Genomic DNA, 6,412 nt, shown 5'->3' on the forward strand with positions numbered 1-6,412 from the left:
AGCGTGCTGCCGACGCCGAACTTCGTGAACGAGAAACCGCGGCCAGGCGTCAACGTCGACAAGCGGATCCCAAGCAGCGTGCACGAGAAGCCGCGGGCAGGCGTCAGCATCGGGCCGCGGACCCTTCGAGTCGAGAACGACACGCGGCTGCGACACGTCAGCGTCGGGCCGCGGACCCCGGCGTAATGGCACGTACACACTAGCGGAAAAACGCGCGCGGCGCGCCGCCGGCGGCAAAACGCAGCAGCGGCAGGGCGGCCACACCAACCGGCGGCGCGCCGCTGCGGCAATCACGTGACAGACTAGACTCCTCTCCCCTTCTCGAACTATCCGGGAGCTCACGCGTGCAGATGATAGTGCGAAACGAGAAACAAGCGGTCGGGCGGGTCCGCATGGCACCAGTTTCCCGCGCGCACATCACGGAAGCGGGCCGCTCTCATTGGTCGCCTTCATCCGCGGCACGCGGCAAACCGCAAAAATTTGGTCCAGGAGCGATCCCTGCCGCGGCAACAAAAACCCGTTTCGCGGCTGCTTTCGCGGCGCGCATCTTGCCGCTGGCGGCGCGCCGCGCGCGTTTTTCCGCTAGTGTGTACGTGGCATACGGGAACGAGAGGCGGTGGCGAGCAAGCGTCGTCGTCTGGAGGCCGCCGCCGCCGCCGCGGAGCCCGTCGCCCCGGGGGGCGCTGGCGCGGAAGCCGTCGGGCAACGTCAACGAGACTTTGGGGGGTGCCGACGCGCGCTTCAAACGCGAGTTCCTGGACCGGAGCTTCGGGCACGGTGATGCCAATAAAATAATAACAACTTTACGTTACCTACTTACGATTCTCTCTTCTCTCTCAACCCAGACCACCACCACCCCACCATCACCACCGCCACCACACCAACAACACCAACACCACGGAACCCCACTATGCTCTGCATTTACACGTGTCCCTCGCGCGGGGGCATGCGACGGAGCTTTTTTATTTTTTAAAGAGCGAGTGAGTGGTCGTTCAGTAAAAATGAGCTGCGGTTCTTTTGGAGAAAGGGAGCCGGTTCTCTCGCGTTAAGACAGCCGTGCCGATGCGTTCCGTCAGAGCCGGGTCTCCTGCTAGGTGCGACTTCCGCGCCATCTATTAGCGGTACGAGAAAGCAACTGCCCTCCCGCCCTTCCTCGCAAGAGTTGCCTTCACCCCCTCGCCTTCGGCTGAAGAACGAAAGAACCGCCGCTCACTTAAGGCCTGTACACGCTCAAGCCGCACATCGCCGCAAGCCGCACCGCATGCTGGCGGTTCAGTGGTAGCGGGCGGTTGGAGCAACCGGGCACAAAATTCGATTCACGCTGGGACCGGCGCGAGCGGTGCCGTACGCATGCGCCCTCTGGCTGGCAAAACAGATAACCAGCGACTGGCAACATGCAACAGCGCGGTAGCAGCGTTTGTGTGCTGGCGACCAGCAAAATTTTGGCCCGAGCCAGGATTTTCGTATTACGTTTGTTTTCTTATTAGGTAATTTTCTGATTAGTGAGCTCGAGCGGTTCGCATGTGCCGGCATCCGCACTCCGATTTGGGGACGCGACGTATGTTAAGAGCCGGCAACCGAGAGGCGGGGTAAAGATGTTCTAAGTCGGCAACTATCGTCAACAGCAGACGACACTGGCATATTTTTGTCGGCGTGGGTTCAAGCTTCCGCGTCACGGCGAAAACGCAAAACTCTTGCACTGTCATACTCTGTTGACTGCATGTGTCGTGTTGGCGCGCTGAGCCACCTCTCGAACACTATGCAGTGATCTTACCTGCGCCTTTTCTTTTTTTTTCGTTCTCCTTTCTTTTTTTTCTTTTTTTTTTAATCATTGCTACCGCATACTGTTGTAACAACATACATCGCTATGTACTCGGTTGTGTGCGGCGTGACGGCGCATTTTTTGTAGATGTGCTAGCGAAAGCTTGCAAGATCGCGCGTGCGTTTTTAAGGCCAATGAACAAGGGATTTGTCGCAGCAACAGCGTAGCACGCTGAAGCGCCGCAGCGTTATACGGGGTGTTCATTTATAAGTTTTAAAATTTTTTTGAAATCCTCTGTGGCAGGTAGCATAATTCTTATCGTTGAGCTGGGTTATTCGATGAGGCGGACATTCGTAACACGAGAAATCCCATATTGAACTAATTAAAAAATGACTAATCAACTAATTATTAATTATTGTTATTGTTAATTATTGTACAGCACATATTGTGATTTACGAATTGGAGCCGGTGAGCTTGGCAGGCGTATCCACTTGGGATGAATTTCCAGAATGATGCCAGTTTGGAGATATGTGCCATCAAACTCGCCCTAAAAATGCACTGTTGTTCCACTTACTTTTTTACCAAAATGCTGTTTTATACATTGAAGCACTAAAGTAACTGGAACGCCCATGTATTTCGTCCCACACTTTGGAAAATAATATCTCAAAGCTGGCGTCATCCTGGAAATTCATTTCAAGTGGATGCGTCTTGCAAGCTCACCGGCTATAATTCGGAAATTGCAATATGTGTCGTAAAGTAATTAACTAAGAAGTTCATTAGTCAATTTTTGTTACTTGAATATGTGTTTCGATTTTTTGTGCTACTAATGTCCACCTCATCGAATAACCCCCCCAGCTCAACGATAAGAATTATGCTACCTGCCACAGGCGATTTTTAAAAATTCCGTAACACTTTAAAATGAACGCCCTATATATTAACATACTCTTATACAGATGGTTCTATTATCGCGGAATACAGCTGTGTAGATCGACAAGTCACTTCTCGTCATCACCGAGCACACGAGTGAATATTCAACTACGGCTTGTTGATTTACTTAGTTTTTTTTAGTAGCTGCCAAGTTAAAAGTGAGCGTACAATTGATTACATGATGGAATATGACCGTGTCACACAGCACTCGTGTTTGTTCATTCTGTGTTATGTCGTTGTTCCATTGATGAAAAAAGCCAGCGAAGCAGTGCCCCCGGGCCTGACCAGAATCTTCGAGGCTAACCTCGAAGATCAGGCCCTAGAGACGCTTCTAGACCCCTTCAATGACTTTTGGACATCACGCAAGCTATCACAAGAATGAAAAACAGCTGAAGTACGCTTTATCCCCAAACCGGGCAAGTCCCCGCACATTGACAACCTGTGGCTGATATCCCTCACATCATGCATAAGCATTATCATGAAAAGGATAGTACTCAAATGCCTCCAACAACACCTGGACGAAACCCAGCAAATGTCAGACCCCATGTTTGGCTTTATACGACATCTTGAGACCCAGGACGTGCTAATGCAATTGAAGAAGGAGATCGTCATCCCTGCCACACACCACGGGCCATTCTCGCGCTGGACCTGAAGGGGGCATTTGACAACGTGGCACACGAGGCAATACTTCGGAATCTCAACAACACAGGCTCAACAACACAGTGGCTTATTTAAGCCACTGAAAAGTAAGATTGGGTGTTCAGCCTTGCTGGTGTGGCATTTCATAGGTTGCAACCCACCATATTTTTAACCAAGCAATAAGTAAATTATATGGTCACGCCCTACCATCAGTACGACTGAAGTGTTGCTTCCCCAAGGAGTCTCACTGCCACCTTCCCCATTTTGTAAACACTTTGTAAATACAAACTAGCACATGGTATGTAGTCACATTATATGCTGTCTGTATGCTTGGTGAAGTGCACCAAGCATTTTCTCACCCTTAAAACCTGGGCTAATGCTGTCTTTTTTTAAATAATAATTATGCAATAACCTTACTCAATACATTGCTGTGAGAACAATAGTTGGCTTAACAGTAGCACTGCACACATACCCTCATACCACATTGCAGACATACTCTATAGAGGCTGGCCACAATCAGCGTAACTGAAAGCCAGCTGAACAGGGTGCGAGTTCATGTGTATCAAATAAATGTCTGTTCCATTTAGAGGTTATATATCTGTCTGTGATATAATTATCAATTCAGAATACATATGGCAGAAGAACAATACACAAGACAACACAATCAAGTTCCCTGTGAGAAGCTGCTTTTTGCGACTATTACATGCAGCAAAAAGAGACTTCATTAAGCACCACTGTGGCTTGCGTGCCTCTTTGTGCATTGTACAAGAAGTAAAGGTGGGCGAATGTAAACATTTTCAAATACGAATTGAATAAAATATTATTTATCAAATATTCAATAGTCATACGACGACACACGTACCTGTAGTAACAATATTTATTTGCATATAAAAAAATAAGGTACCACACCTTAACTAGTGCAAAAAGAGAGCTAAATATTGGGCACAAAGGATAAGTTTTAAATGCAAGGCTACTAATTGTTACGTAAAAAAATCGACATAAACAGTCTATCAACAACTTTAGAGCCTGGCTGCAAAGAAGCTTTTCAAGAAAGAATGGCCTCTGAATGGCTAGCTTTCAAAAACGTGCAATATATTGTTCCTAAGAAAACATCAAAGTTGTAGAAAAAAAAAAGAATAGCCGATGAAGGACCTACGTGTTGTAGACATATGTAAAACTACTCGTTGCAAGGAAAGCAGCACAGACTTGTAGCATAAAAGATCAGTCTGCTAGATCAAGAAATGTGTGGTCACCTTTCGCGTAAAAAAAAGCCTATGGGAAAGTTTTCTTGCCAATATGACTGAAAGATACTTTCGTAAACGTGCTTGCTTTTGGGAGGCTGCATACACTTGTTCACATGCAAGTACTTGTCGCATATTCATTGTTAAAGAAGTTCAATTAATATAATGACACGAGAGCCTCCTCTGATTAGGAAAAAATAATAGTTGTGTGGTCATATATAGATAACATTTAGAATGTCAAGGTACCCTTTTCCATACTATGCAAGTACTCATGAAAGACAAGACTGCAAGAAACAGCATAAAACTAATGCAAAATCTATAACTGATTATGTCAATGAGATTTCCATTTCATGTGGCAAAGTATTTCACAGGGCAGATAGGATGTGACATCTGTGATTCAGAAATACGTCATTGTATCGGGGCACAAGTATTGTACAACTGATAATTTTGGGAATAAAGAAATAACAAGCATTGATTCCCGGTATGTCACCATGCCACTTGTATCTTAAAAAGGACTATCACTTATATGTCAAGCTTGCACCATTATGTTTATGTGACAATACATAAACACCCAGGATCTCTGTCAGGGGGGGTTGACAGTTTGCCAATACCACCTAAACAGCACTAATTTCGATTTCTTCACGGGAAATTGTCAAAAAAATGCGCTTTTTGCGAGTGTGCAGACGATTGCGCGTCTTACATCTTAGTTGCAGTACTCAAATGCGTAAGGAAAGAAAAGGGGTTAAACAAAAGTGGGGGTTAAGTCGGCCTCAGGGGGGGGGGGTTACAACCCCCGAATCCCCCCCTGTCGGTGCACCACTGCATACATGTGTATCCCATCTGTAATGAACCGTTGCTTTAAGTTATGACCACTGTCATGTTATTCCCGTACATTAATTGTGGCTTTGCACAAAACACCTAGAAAACTTTTGAGCGGCATTGCAGTACTTTTTCTTGTATGTGCACACTGGCTTTCTGTCACAACACCCACTTCGCATCCATGATAAATGCTGCAGTCAAGCAAAATAGAGTTTCAGACTAAGGTACCTAAACTGCTTTCATTCCAGAAAACCCCAAACAAGGTTTAGATTCTTCAGGACACAAGCAACTTGCATCCTTTGATCTAAGGCTGTTTTCTGCATGCAATGAATGTTAGGATTTCTGCTGTGCAAATCAATGTTAACCTGATAAAAGGGATGGCAAGCCAAAACTTGCATTCGTGATACTAGTTACTACTGGGGCCAGATTAACCTATGGGCTAAGGGGGCTGCAGCTCCAGGCTAGGGGGCCCTGTGAGAAAAATGTTTCCTTGAATTAAACTTTATTTCTTACGTACAGTACAGAGTAAAACATAATGTGAACAAATACATTGGGATCCCTAGCTCAAGGCCAGTTGCAATCCATAAAAATGTAGAGGAAGCAAAGCAATTAATTTAGCACAGACACATGTACTTAAAACTCAGCAACAATATGCACTTTACATTAGAAGAAGTAAAGAATACAATACAAAGAATCTTCAAAATGCAAACGGTATCATTGAACATCTACAAGTAAAGGAAAATGCACCAGAAAAAAGAGAAAGGAAGCGGTGAATGTATTAATAAACATACGAAAGAAGATAACAAAAATGCAGTTTTAATTATCTCTGAAAATTAGTTGCATTTCTAGCTTACGTGGGCTGAACGTTCCTCTCGACTACTCCAACACTTCAAATTCTCCGTTTACCACACACATTACAAGCCTTTGGAACCAGAAAATTTTGTTTTAGTGCACTGCGTGTACAGCGTCCTGATTCGGTAAAGTTGGTAGCAGAGAGTGGGTAGTCAGCAACGATGCTACTATT

Source organism: Dermacentor silvarum, chromosome 8 (assembly GCF_013339745.2).
Source record: "Dermacentor silvarum isolate Dsil-2018 chromosome 8, BIME_Dsil_1.4, whole genome shotgun sequence".
NCBI lineage: Eukaryota > Metazoa > Arthropoda > Arachnida > Ixodida > Ixodidae > Dermacentor > Dermacentor silvarum.